General features: G+C 33.4%; 1 long non-coding RNA gene across 1 annotated transcript; it reads right to left on the bottom strand.

Moving 5' to 3' along the window:
• Positions 1 to 6,093: 6,093 nt before the first annotated feature.
• LOC143068787 (uncharacterized) lies at positions 6,094 to 12,986 on the bottom strand. Its single transcript, XR_012976250.1, has 3 exons — positions 12,813 to 12,986; positions 9,671 to 9,860; positions 6,094 to 8,013 (listed from the first exon to the last, which is right to left on the bottom strand). It is a non-coding gene; the product is annotated as an uncharacterized LOC143068787 (long non-coding RNA).
• Positions 12,987 to 15,235: the final 2,249 nt, after the last annotated feature.

Genomic DNA, 15,235 nt, shown 5'->3' on the forward strand with positions numbered 1-15,235 from the left:
ATCTAGGTATGACAAACAAATTATTATTATGGATTGCAGATGGAGATTGTATATTAATTTCTAATTGTCTTGTTGGTTTTTATTGTGCTGTTTGGGTGTCGTCTTCTAGGCGTATACCCGACATCCATTTTCCCATTATCGCAATGAAATGTTATGTAAACATTAATTCCCAATGATCTTAATTTTATATGGTTTGAATAATTATAGAAACATGAACTCGTCAAATAATGTCGGGGAAAAAACAAAAAAGATATGTAAATGTAAAATTGAAAGTTTTAACATTTTTCACGGCTAAAAGGGTTCAATATATTATCAATTATTTGGTAAGTTAGGTATTTCAGTAACACAAATTGGTAGAAACCTATACTTAATACCTTCGTAAATACAAAGATTTGGTTTGGAGGTTTGGATATACCTTAAAACTTTATTCTGACGTGATTTTGTCTGTCCTTAGTTATTATTAATGATTGTTAAAAACAGAAATAATATGTTGTATAAAAGCAAAATTGGGAACCTATCTATGCTTCACTAGAATTTGTTCAAGGAGTGTGTTGTCTCCAGTAGCAAATAATACTTTTGCATTAAATGGGACCAATTTTGAAAAATATGTTTCTGAAAACTCAAATTAAAGTCGACGAAATTAACCTACAAATTAATTATTTGATTTTTGACAAGCTGTTATATCTATAAAAAAAAACATTATTCATACCCGGCCATCTTATTCTGAATCAAAGTAAACTGGTCTTTCTCTTTCTTCTTAATGTAGTATGATTAACGATAAAGCACTTTCTGGTAAGGAACAACTCTCTTATCAAGGATATCATCACAGAAAAGCAAGCTGAGAAATACTGTTTTGACAGGGAGATGTATACTCCATATATGACGCTATTGATGAAATGTTGCTAAATAAAAATGGGAAATGTACAAAAGGAAAAATTTCTATATGTGATTTAAGATTTGAGTCAGACTGAACTGTTTCTGTTGTATGTATTAGGATAGACGCGTGCAACATAGTCACAAAAATTTGAATTAATAACGAAAGGATAATGCTAATAATGCAATGCAAACCATAAAGTATACATATAATACTGGCGTCTTTTCATTATTCATGAAAAGCTCTTGTATGAAGTCTTCCTTATGGAAAAAAAACCAAGTCGACAAATAAAGGAGTATTGTTGATATCCATTGAAATTTTAATTGTTGAACAACACAACCTTCAAAGGTAACAAATAATTTGTCAATAAAAAAACAAGCATCTTGATAATAAGATGGTGTGGACATATATCCATCAGAGACAACATGACGTAGATAACGCAATTTTAGGTAACCATTCGGCCTTCAATATAACTTTAACAGATTCTTTGTTTGAATCAATAGTAGGCTTGTATGTTTTTACAAAATACGATTCATTTATTCTTTACTCACAATACTTGTATATACGTTGAGTATTCCTCATATATAAAACGAAGTGAGACTGACTCTGTCAATCTATATTAAAAAAAAAGACACAAGATACAACGAAGAGAAACTTACAATATAATGAACAAAAAAAACCACGAGAAGACGACAAACAAGTTTACAAATCTCTGCATAGAAAAACACAAAATGTACAGCACGAAAATTTGACAAAAAATAAATTTAGATATTTTTCAAATATTCTGAGAAAAACTAATTGTCAAAGAATTTTGGTTTGGTTATAATTGTATATTACTGACAATATTTTTTAAAAATAATTGTGGTGGTTAACCATTGACGGCTTCAACCATTACAAAAATGAATGACGGATATAAACTATATGGAACATTATGCTGTGCTGATACTCAACTGTCTCTGGTTATGGGAAAGATGAACGCTCACAAAAATATGTAACCCCTTCAGATTCTATATTATGTATATGTCAGGTGCCTATAATTCAGGCGTTGTTATTGGCTTCTATGTATTATTTTGTATGAAAAAGGGTTGTTAGTTTTTTCGTTTAATTGCGTCATATTTTGTCATGTTACCAACTTGATGGCTTTTAATGCTGACTTTACGATAAAATTTGTGCTCATAGTTGAAGGCCGAATGTTGCCATACAGTTGAATGAATCTGTATCATTTGAACTGTTTGATGTTTGTCGCACTGGACATCATATCACAGCTTCTTAACTTATCTTAAAAGAAGAGCAGTATTCAGCAATGATTGTTAATTGTATCAAACGTTTGTTATGAACACATGGATGCTATTTTAATGTTAAATACTACACTAAAATTTGGGTGCCATCGGGATCTACCTTCGTAAAAAACGCACAAACCAAAAATGTAAGTGCAAAAAGATTTATAAATACTTGAACAGGTATACAACAAACATAATTGTGATTGATGCCATCGTTACAAAAATAGAGGGGAAGATAAATAAATCCACAAAACATCAATTGTTAAGAAGTCAAAATGGCAAACTGTTACAAAAAAGAGGCAATAGAAAGCAAAATTATTTGGAGGTCCAATTGAAAATAAACTTTGATTAAATCATACAGAAAAAACTCACAATTGACTCCCACAGTTAGCAGAAATAGTAAGAAACTAAATACAAGAACCAATAAACATGAACGTGTATACTTATAAAGCAAATAACTTTAAACTTTCTCCGAGATATTGTCAAGCGAATAGTTACCTCGTCATATCGAGATGAGTTTAGAACAGTGATCGTGTCATGTACATGTAGTTTGGATCAGTTGGACATGGTTGTGTTATTAATTACTGTTTTAATGAAAATCAATGGTGCAATATAACGTTAGAATTCTTTCTAAATGAACGTCTGGAAATGAATTAAAGCTGGTAAATATCTTTGTTTATTGTTATGTGTAGATAAAAAAGAAAAGAAGTTATCAATATGTTTTAACTTTACTTTCCGCTTTAAAGATGATGCTCACTTCACTCAATGATAACTAAAATTTGATGAATATTTTGAACACATCTATCACATCATTCACGTCGAACCTGACAGAAATAATACAACAGATACAGAAATACAGTCGTCCGCCATAAGTATTCGTAAAAACAAAATGGCCGCCAGTCAATGTAAATCTGCACCTGAAAAAACTTGGAACTATTTAACAAGTAACAAAATAAAAAAATCCTACCTCTATACTTTGTTATGTTTCCTTTGTTCCTCATTACTCGTAAAACCCTCCTTGGAATGCTGTTATACAACAATTTCAGGTAGGTAACAGTTAATTTGTCCCATATGTCACGAATTTCACGTTCCAGGTCTTTGGTATTATTTATGTTCTGAGTTCGTTTTTGCAGTTCCCTTTTTAATACCCACCAACAATTCTCTATAATATTGAGGTCGGGACTCTGAGCTGGCCAGTTCATGCTTATTAGACCCGTTTCCCTACGAAAATCATGAACAGATCGAGCTCGATGGACGGGGGCATTATCATCTTGAAAAACTTAGTTATCATCTGGAAAATGACGAACAACCACTGGCCATAAGTTATTGTCAATAATTTCAATGTATTTTAAGGCATTTATGTTACCTTCAACAACAGTAATAGTTCCGACACCATGGTAAGTGATGCATCCCATATCATTAAACTATACTTTCGCTGAGATGGAGGGCAAATACAATCTGTCAGCCACTCTTCTCCGACCTTTCTCCAGACACTGACACGAGAATCCTGCCCAATGATTACCTTGCACTCATCACTGAAGATTACTTTACTCCAGTGTGCATTAACAGTTTTATGTAAATTCCCCCTGCAATATGCCACTTGTTTCTTCTTGTTGACCTCACGGATACGAATTTTTTTCTTTACTGACCGCTTGTGAAACCCATCAGAATGTAATTTACGTTCAACAGTTCGTTTAGAGAAAGGTCGATCAATGCTCTCATTAAAAATATTAGTAATTTCAGATAAAGATTTACGGCGATGTTTTTTTACACAACGGGAAAGTTTTCTCATAACCCGGTCATGAAAGGATTTTGGTCTGCCTGTTCTCCGAATGTTTTCTATATCACCCCGGTGCTCATACCTCTTCATAAAACTGTAAACAGTACTCTGTTTAATGCCTGTCAATTTGACGATTTCACTTTTTCTGTAACCTGCATCATTTAATGCAGCGAGACGACTTTTCTGATCAGATGTCAGTTCTTTTCCCTTGCGACCCATTTTGTTTACATTAGATACAACGTAAGTGCAGACGCCTCTGACGTCATTACGCACGTGTCACATGACAACCACATGTTTTTCCACATGATCATCTATATATAGATTCATTGCCATCCCGATTGTGACATGGAGACGACGGTCAAATCTTGTTTACCCTTCCGTGACGTGACCGCCATTGTTGTTTTACGAATACTTATGGCGGAGTACTGTACCTCAAATCTTAACTTGAAAATTATGATCGGTTGAAAACAAAACTTTTCGACAAAACAGTTGATTTAAGTTTCCTTAGTGTGAACTTTCCATTTCTATGAAGCAACATTCCAGCAGCGCTTACATACGGAGTATACATTCCTCTATTGATACAATATGTAAAGGGCTTGTATTTTATATCATGATTTTCTAGATAGAGGTTTGTTGCTCAAAAGGAAGCTATTAAACCAAGAGTTCCAAGTGGGGTTCGTTACGGAATATCCGTTTCACAGGTGATAACGAATATGTTCCTGATTTCGTTACTTCAATCCCTTTCCCTTTTTTCCGAATGTTACCATTCGAATTAGACTTAAAACCAGGTGTATACTAAAATGATAAGCAACATGACGGGTCCTACCCTTTCGGAGTCTTCCCTTATATACCAAACACGCACTTAGGTTCACGATTGCATTTCTTTTTTTTTTAAAGAAAGCAACTTGTCAGCAATATTGTTATAAGCCGGAAGAATACGAGAGACTAAATGCCAGGTCAAAATGGCTATACAGAAATCAAAAGAAAGAGTTACTAGTTAGAACACGGCATTGAGTCAGTCTCAGTCGTCGGGGACATATGGCCAAGATGATGATACATCTGATCCACAGGTCTTTGCCGATGGAATCATAAACATGAAACATAGCCACCATGTGGACAAAAGCAGTGTTTGTCTTCTATCCATATCACTACAGAACTTTAGAGCAAAAGTGAAAGGAGGTAAAAGTGATATATGGGGTTATGAGCTTTTCAGATACGTTCGACAACCCCATTGTAGGGTAATTGTTGGAAGTAAATAATTTTTTACTAATTTTTACTGTTTTAGTTACAAGACCTACAAATATGTCGACATGATCTAAATAGCCAATTGACCATTTAAGGAGTTATTGCCTTTAACACGTTCTTTTTTTTAACATTTTTGTGAAAGTCTTATTAATATTCTGAAAATCTTCTTCTCTGAAATTACTTTGCCAAATACTTAAAACTTTAATTGAATGTCCCTTAGGGTATCCAGTTTATTGATTGTATTTGGGGGTTTGATCCATTTAAAAACATAGGCTAGTTTTTAAAAATAGAACATAGGGGTCAAATGAACTATTTGGCTTTCATCTAAAAAATTAAAGCTTTAAGAGAAAAGCTTACATTGGTGAAAGTGTTAAATAGGTTTAGATCTACCTGATTAATATTCGTCAGAACAATAGGATGTTGGGTTTCTGTCCAGATATAACTATTTTTTAGGAAATTGTACAGTTTTGGGTTATGTATCAGCTTTTATATTATTATACAAAGAGAGAAAGTATAAATTACAAAATTGTTCAAAACAGTAAGATCTACAAATAAGTCAAATGCCTGAAACTGATCAAATTCCTCTAATCTATTTACAGCGTTTTTTTCGATGTTCATATCATGATCATTAATTAAGAAGTCATATCAAGGTAACACACAAAAAGTATGACCTCCAAATTGAGACTGGGTGCAACAAATATACAGTTTGAAAAAACATTTCATTGAATATTTTGAAGACTACATACAAGTTTGAAATGCCAAAATTATAAATTTTCAAATATGAAGATTCAGCACACTGATCAAGAATATCAAGAAAGTCTCCATGTTAATGGTCATATTCTGTTAACCTACGTTTTTATTTCGTATTTTATGAACATGATGCAGTTTATATCGTGTTCATCTATCCAATACCACTACCCCCCATATACCAGATGACATAAAGAATAACGTAAAGCACATACAGACAAAATACTGGTTGATATACACATTTTTTATTTCACATTTCTACAGAGACAACAATTCTTCCCACAATGCAAACACTCTCACATAAAAAACTAACGTATAAAATATGAAATCTTTGTTTTTTTACAAAGACTTGGTTTTAAAGATCAAAGTTAAATTTCTGGATTATTCAAAATTGAATATTCTGATACATTTCCCACCATTCATCGTTATGGCAATCTTTTTAAACTTTAGGCTCAAGTTAAAATGAGTCGGATTTTCAATATCATCTTTCAGCAAAATTGACCGACGTCTACAACTTATATCTAACTTATACACTGTATTAGAGTCTTTTTCGAGTAATAACAGCTCATCACCGGTAATATGCAGTATGCTACAACCTACTCTTAAATCTAGACTAGAATAGCACTTCGAAGTACTACTTGCTTTTCCTGTGGAAGTGCAATGAATGTCATTTACTTTATTGTCCGTGTGAAAAAAACTTTTGGAACACTTAAAGTCTATATCAGCTACTGAACCGGGCAACTTAAATTCTGATAAAATCGTACCGTTAAAATCTATAGACAATAACCCTAAACCCATGTCCCTCTCTGCAAGTAGGTATATATTCCCCTCTTTACACGTCACCCACTTTATTTGTTGGATGTCACCAAGACGACCGGAACACTCAAGGCAAATTGTCCTGCAATGTCTTTGAAGAGCTAAGTCGATTACCATGATCCCAATCACATCTCTGTTTGACACCATTAGAGCGAATGTTTTGTCGTACATGCAAATGGAGCCTGTTTTCATATTAATCCCATGGTGTATTTTTCGAAGATTTATTTGTTGAGACTGACTAGTATGCAAATCAAACATTCGAAGACAATGGATAGTTGAACTACATTGTTGGAACGACTCCTCAAGAATGATACGTCCATCTTCAGTGAAACAAAGCGCACCAAACGTAGAAGTGTGGTCCGAAATGAGTTCTTGATATCGAGGAGGTGTAGTTTGATTATCTCTTTCTATTTGTGGTTGCTTGCATTCACTGTCAAAAATGGTGATGGCAGATAAAGTGTAAAATTCTGCTTTCTTGTAAAATTCATCGAATAGTTTATCGATGAATTTCGTACCTTCAGAAGGTAAAACATCCAACGGTAACGTTATCATGTCCTTTTTAATCTGATTGATTAGCTTCTCATCTGATACTTGTATGGCATCAAGGTGCTTCACTGCGTAAAATATATTGCTTTCAGAGGAACTACGTTCTAACATACTCAACCAGTCCATATTTTCCTGCAAGCCTTGTCTCAAGTAATTTAATTGTTGACCATTTTCTTTATTTTGTTTTAATATATTGTCATACCTTTTGTTGAGATTATTTCGAATTTGTTTTATGTGACTCTTAAAGCACTGGAGGAATTCTTTGATACTCTCATGTGCGCTGTCTTTTTCTATACTGATATTAGACAAAGTCTGTTCATGCTCGATTTGAGTCTGTTCAAGAATACGAATAACTGTTTTCATTCTCTCTTTCAGATTACTTATTGCAGCACTTCCTTTAACGCCTCCTGCAGCCTTTTCTATCTCTAATATTTTATCGCAAAGTCTATGATTTTCGGATAAACATTGGTGACAAATTAACTTATCATGTCCAACGCAAAACAGAATAAGTTTTTCATTCTCATGTAAATGACATTTTTTTGGTACATTTTTTCTACAAGTCGGAGCATCATTTATCGGTATGACATCATGAGCAACGATAAATCTTCTGTGAGCTTTACCGCAACTCTGACAAACAGCTTCGTTGCAGTCATTACACCATAGATACGCGGTCTCTTCCTCGTCCACCCTAAGACAACATTGGCATAGTTCAGGATCATCAAAGACTGCAATAAAACATTATTATTTCCATTATTTATTATATTAAAAAGATAGTTTAGGACTCTGTCTGAAAATATTATCTAATATGGCAGTTCAATCAAAATATGAAGAGTGAGAAAATAACATATCGACCAAAATGCTTGTAATGATATTTAATATTCCATGTTGTTTTTGTCCACTGTTTGTCTTTGCGTCGATTTTTGTTTTGCCTTGGGATTGTCAGCTTGTTTTTTACTTATAATTTTGAATATCCCTTTGGTATCTTTCGTCTCTCTCTAACAATAATATCTAGCAATAGAAGAATCACAAAAAGAGTCTAGTAGTCGATCCAAATGGTAAGATAAGAGATTGATGCAAAGAAGTGAATTCAGCACTTGAACTCATAGAATACAGTTATAAAACAACAAAGACAGAGAAGAGACAGCACTGTGAAAATAATGACAATCTTGAAGTTTATATGTTCATCGGAAGCAGTTACATTTGTATCATTTGAAATAATAAAACATTCAGTAATAATGAAAAAATACTATGCTTTTTTTATAGTCTTGTTTATTTTCAGCCAGTTCTCATGTATATTTTAGATATGAAAATGGACCAAAACATTTTTTTGGCCCAGATGTTATTAGTTAATTTTTGACTTATGAGTTCAAAAGTACATTAGGTATCTTTCGCCTTTCTTTCGTCAAATATATTTTATACAACTCGTTTCAAAAACATAAATACTCAGACAATTTCATACAATTTGTTTATATGATCTGAAGGGACATGAAAAGCAGTACCGAATTCTTCTAAGCTCAACTTTTCCAGAAGGAGTTTCAACCCTTGTTTTTGTTTTTATCATCGGGGAATTTCAGAAATATTCAGTTATACTAATCATGTCAGTCCCGATGAGCTTATGATGATACCCCAGTGAACAACAATTCATCAGCAAAGGACCAATCCAGTGCTATAAAATAACACTTTATAAATTTCTTGCGTCCGGAATAATTTTCTAGATTAACCGTCATCAGGAACGCTCAAAACTAGAAGCCAGGAAAGTAAAAATACATGGAAACGGTCAGATCTATATGATCTAAAATAAAAGGGAATTGATTATAATTCCGAAAATTATCTAAGGCCAACTTTGCCTGAGGAAGTTTGGATCCTTGTTTCTAAGGACATTTCAGGAATGTATGTTACAAATTATGTCATAACCAAATGACTGACTACTGACTACTTAGCTGTTGATAACCACCGAGACTAATAACCCATCGATAGAGGATCAACCCGATGCTTGAAAATTTGAAAGAAAAAACTAAATAAGTAACCTGGCAATTCAATTGGCTAGCAGTTGATCTTGATTTGACCCATATGAGTGTTTAGCTATTAAACACTAATTTGAACTTCACCCTCATATCATAGGTTCAGTCATTCAGGCTATTTTTGTTGATTAATCACAAAATGCATTCTAAACAAATAATGATAACTCCGGGTAGTTCAGATTATGATTGGCTCAGTTGTTTCAAAGAATGAGCATCTTTGAAAAACACAAAAAGCAGGAAGAAGAAATCAGCAATTGACAGTTACGGTCATGTATATCGTGTTCTTTTCCAACCTGCTAGGACAACTAAATTCTAAAACTTTAATAGGTAAAACATAAAAAAATATTTGGAAGACACTTACCAGTTTTACCTTGTGATTTCTCTTCTGTTTGTAATTCTGGTACATTAACCTCTTCTTCAATATTTGTAGCTTCAACATTCTGTTTACCATCTCCATCAAATTCTGGATCTTCTGGTTCTTCTGTTTTCTTTGTAGTTGTAAGCTCTTCTTCATTTTCTTCCATTCTAGTGTCTACGAACTTTTTCTCAGTCTAAAGAAGGAAATTTTTCATATTTTCAGGAAAGGATTTTCATCTAAATATTAAATAGCAAACACATCTAATTTAAACCTACTGAAAACCCACCTCTTTCATTTTAACTAATAAGGTAATGACAAAGATACGATTATGGGTGTTAGATCTCTTAACTTATGTTGGTACCATGATATTTGTAATTATGGTATTATCTTTAATGATTGTATATGTATTTGCAGAAGCTACAAGGTGGGAGCGAAATATACCAGAGGGACAGTCAAAGTCATAGATTGACTATAAACTGAGAACGCCATTGCTAAAAAAGAAAAAGGCAAGCAGAAAAATAATAGTACACAAGACACAAAATAGAAAAACTAAAGGCTAAACAACACGAACCCCACCAAAAACTGGGGATGATCTGAAGTGCTCTGGGAGGGTAAGCAGATCCTGCTCCATATTAATACGAATTGCACAAGGAGATATTGAAACATTAACATTATGTTCAACATGATAATAGTGTGGTTGTTCACCAACAGAGCATATGGTTTATTCCAAGTTTAATCGTACAAACAAGAATTAGCGAAAAATTAAACATTGCTTTCAAAGTTTCTTTATTTCTTTCAAAAAAGACACCAATGCTGTTCAACCAAGTAAAGAGATTAAAATAAACATACTACGTAGCATTAATTGATTCGCTCTGTTTAGAAGTTAACATTTGTGCTTTAAATATGTTGCAACTCCCTTCAGTCAAAGTTGACCGTAAGCAGTTTCTGCTGTTCCATTTAGGTATTTCATTCTACCAGAGGTTTTATTCTTTGGGTTTCGTAAGTTTTGGGCACAAGCAAATTTTATCAATCAGTGTAGGCAATCATGTTATGCACTAAGATCATATACGTTTTTATGGAAATATAAATGGTCGAAAAACGGGAAGACGCTATAAAAAGTAATTGATATAACTTAGATATTTAAATGTTAATTACAAGTTGTTAGGCTGGATCATCCCCTCACACAAAATATTGTTAGTTCTAAAGAAAACTTTTGTTTATACCATAATAAAGCTTATTCGAAAGTTAAACAAAAGGATTATTTCAATGCAATTGTTTTTTAGAGCAAATATTTTTTTATAAATACTGTTTAACATTGCAATTTGTAAGCTGGTTCACCAAATTGAAATCCCTCGGACACCATTTACACACTGTGTAGAACGCAACATGCAGGGTATCGGCTATGCTTGACACGGGATGGCGCTTTTGAAGCGTAGAAAACGATAATGGCAAGTTCAAGCATCAAAATTTTTTTTTGAGAATTTTTAGTACCAAGTGATTTTACTTTTTGCACGGAAGGAACCGAACCATTATCAATTTCCAGCAAGCAAAAGCAGAAGTTTGAGTTTTCTCGAACATCTTTCCACAGTTCTCTGTGTTCCAGATTTTGAGGCTTTTCAGCATCAAAAACTACATTTGACGATTGTTACCCGTATATTTGTATATAAATGAATTCCTATCATAGATTTTAACCATATGCTAGATTCATAGTCAAAATTTATTTGTTTTAAAACTCAGTTTTCATCAAAATGTAATGTGTCGCTCGGGGTGTCAGGTTGTAGAGCCATGAGTGTGCATATGTATATATAAATAATATTAAGTTCGATGTAAAACTCCTAAAAACATATCAGCATTAATACCAATAAAAACAGTTTTTAAAGATCTAATAAAAGTGTTGAATCGATCGGTAACCTTTAAGAATAAATTTTATTTAAAGGATCGATAAGTTTTCCCGGATCGTTTTCAAATTTTCGTGCTCAGGAAACAACATCTTCGTAAGAATGAGGATGTGCTATATCACGTTTGAAATCAGTTTTATAACGGTAGAAACAAACTCCAAAATCAAACTTTGAAGCTATGGAAGAATTTAGTAAAGGTTTTAAGTAATTTGTGGTATCGAAATCCGTGATTTAATAATTTTCCAGTTATATATAGAGTACATGGATAATTCATTACAATCCAAAACATTACAACAGGCATAGGAAAAGCGAACGATTTGTGATTTGATAACACTATAAGATGGTGCCAAAGGAACATCACCGTACAAAAAAGGGAAACTTTACAATGTTGAACGAAGATTGAAAAATATCCTTCTTGTCATAAATATTAGTGTACAGTTTCCTGTGTTAAACTGAAATATCGTAATCTAGGAAAGGACTGTTATTGCCGTTTATATTAAATATTCATCATTTAAGATAAGCTCCTTTGGATAAATTTCAGCAGTAACAGAAAATCTTGATTATTTAACGCAAAATTTCATCAAGATAACGGTGTTTTGTTGAATTTATCAATTAAATGCAATTAAGAGGGTCTTTATTGAGTTTGGTCATAATCTGCGGTTGAATAGTCATCGATCAAGTACAAAGATACAAAACATGGTTAAGCACCAAAGATAAAGGAATCATGCGAAATTTAAATGGAACAAACATTGGTGCAAACAGTCGGTAATAGCAAACAATCAGTAAATTTTTAGATTTTCAATTCCGGTTTCTAGAGACCTGACACATGCCGGTTGTGATTTAAGATATAGCTGCCATCTATTTGTGGTGTTTGGCGTTCAACTATTTCTGTGTCGATTTCGAGTTAGTAATTCTTTCAAAACACTTTGTGTGGTCCATTTCTGTGTCAGGTGCTCATTCCTAGTAAAGAAGTTTGTATAAGGTAAACAATGAAGTATGTTACTTATTACTTTTTACGTTAGAGCGGATGGTTATGGGTCTGAGAAATTACAAGTTGAAAGCGTTAATCATCTAATCTATCTTAAATTGAATGTTGGTATACAACATAACATAGAGACAGTGGAAGTTAAGGTATCATTAATGTCTATGTAATGGAAACAACACAATATTTCCTGATAAGACCAGTATAAAAGATTATTTCCTTTATATTATTGAAGTGTGATTTTGACCATAAAAGTTTCCCCTACCTTCTTAACTGTATGTATTTCCTCTATAATATCCGTCAATTATTTCTAAATCTAATGAAGCTTTCGTTACCATCTCCAAATTTTATTTATTTTGTCTCGCCAGCCTTATATCTTAAACCATTACTGGGTAAACTAAAAGACCCGTTACATACAATTTATAATTCATGCAAGTATTTTATTGGTTTGATTTTATAGTTTTATAGATAACCTCGCAGTTTGATATGTTTTTCTGAAAATGCTTTTTAAACAGGTCAAACAAGTTTTCGAAAATTCATTCAGATCAATAAATTTGTCAAATTGAGGGAAGTATCATAACATACCACTTGTATCTCACAGAATACTTTTGTTGACTTGATTTTATAGTTTTGAAGATAACGTCTCAGTTGATAATTTTTTTTCTTCTGAATATGTGTTTCAAATAGGTCAAACAAGTTTTCGAAAATTCACTTAAGCTCAATACAGTAGTCACATTGAAGGAAATATCTTATAATATATGGAGTTTTATAAAATACAATTTGTAATTCCCGAAAGTATTTTATTGATTTGATTTTATAGTTTTGTGGATAACGTTTAAGTCTGATAATAATTTTTCGTTTTGGTTTTCCTTGGAGTTCAATACTTTTTATTATATAACTATTTTTTATATTTTTCAGAAATATTTTTTTAATATGGTCAAGCAAGTTTTCGAATATCCCTTAAGATAAAAAAAAAAAAAAAAAAAAACCAGGGAGGTCACTATTAAAATAATATAGAGAAGGTTCATCAAATAATCATAAAACCGTTTAATAAATAAATTCCAAAAAAAATGCATTTGAATAAAGTGTAGCGATTTCAGTTTGACTGTATAAATAATTATTATGTTAGATGTCTTTCTTTTAAATACGTTTGGGTTAAATTACATTTCTACAAGGGCAATGCCCAGTATTTTTATTTATTTGAACGGTTTCTATATCATTTAAATTCAACGCCCAGTATCTTAAGAACCGCCCGGTACCCCATCTTTGGAACCGTCGGGGTACCGTCCGGTAACCCCATCTTTAAAACTGTCAGGGTACCGTCCGGTAGCCAATCTTTAGAACCGTTGAGGTACCGCCCGGTATCTATAGAACCGCCCGGTACCCCATCTTTGGAACCGTCGGGGTACCGCCTGTAAATATGTATATAAGGGGATGCGAGAGAGATCAGAGGGGAATAGGAAGAGTAAGAGATAGAATTGAGATAGCTAGTTAGAAGTGGAGAGTAATATTGTTTTAGTGAATTAGGATTTTGTTCAACTGTTTTATTATGTCAAACTGATATACATTTAACAGATTACATAGTGATTTGATTTGAAACTTTGTGTTGTGGTTTGTTTTCTTTGTGCCATTTGAATATGGATTTTACGTAATTTACGCTACCAAAATAACACATCGACAAACACGAATCCATACAAAAACGACAACGCTACAAATGGCGGCAGCGGTGGGATAGCCATACACGAAGTTTTAAATTCATAATGAGGAGTATGGTTGGAATATCAGTGAGACTTAAACTATTTGGATACATGTTGATGTTCTTTACTACCTCAAGAGGACAGGAAGAAACATACGTGCACGGACTGTCTTCAAATGCCCAAATGAGAAAGGAAAGTTTAATAGATAAGATGGAGTTACGTTTTGGACATTCAAACATGAAAGAAAGCTATCTTGCAGAGGCAAAACTAAAGAGAAGGAGACCTGGTGAAGAGATTTGGGGCAATCTATTAAAGATTTGTACAGGGTGCATACCCATCTCAGCCAGAACTTGTCCAAGAAAACGGTATCAGATCGTTTCTTGACGCTTGCGATAAGTCGGAGGAGTTCCGCATTCTTATAAGGCGAACTAAGCCTAGGACACTCCAGAAAGCTATTGCAAGTGCCATGCAAGAAGAATGTAATCGAATGAATGAAGGGAATGTGACCAAGGTTGACAGGAGAAATAATGTAAATACAGCGAAAAAAGGAAGTGATGTTCATGAACTGAATTCAAAGAAAAACAATTATTCAGACGTTCCTATGAACAACCGAAGATATAAAAATAAGAGATATAGACAGTGTACGAATTGTAGAAAAAGAGGACACACAAGAGAGTTCTGTTGGAGTAGGACACATTCAAACGATCAGAACATTTCAAATCAGACGGTACCAGAGGAAGACATCGCCCAGAATAGCAGTGGTACCGTCCAGCAGTTAAACAACAACCGGTCGGAGCAATAGGCCCTGCTCCGACCGACGGTAACTGGTGGCCTAGCAGAAGGTTAAAGGAGTGTACCTTAGGTAAACATAGGACGTCACGTTCCACTCAAACTGAAAGGGGTGATATGGAGATTAACTTGGATCACTTATTAGACAAAGGTATCATATAACACCTAAGCGGTTGAGTGATGGTGCGTGTGTTATCTGCGA

Source organism: Mytilus galloprovincialis, chromosome 3, assembly GCF_965363235.1.
Source record: "Mytilus galloprovincialis chromosome 3, xbMytGall1.hap1.1, whole genome shotgun sequence".
NCBI classification, from domain to species: domain Eukaryota; kingdom Metazoa; phylum Mollusca; class Bivalvia; order Mytilida; family Mytilidae; genus Mytilus; species Mytilus galloprovincialis.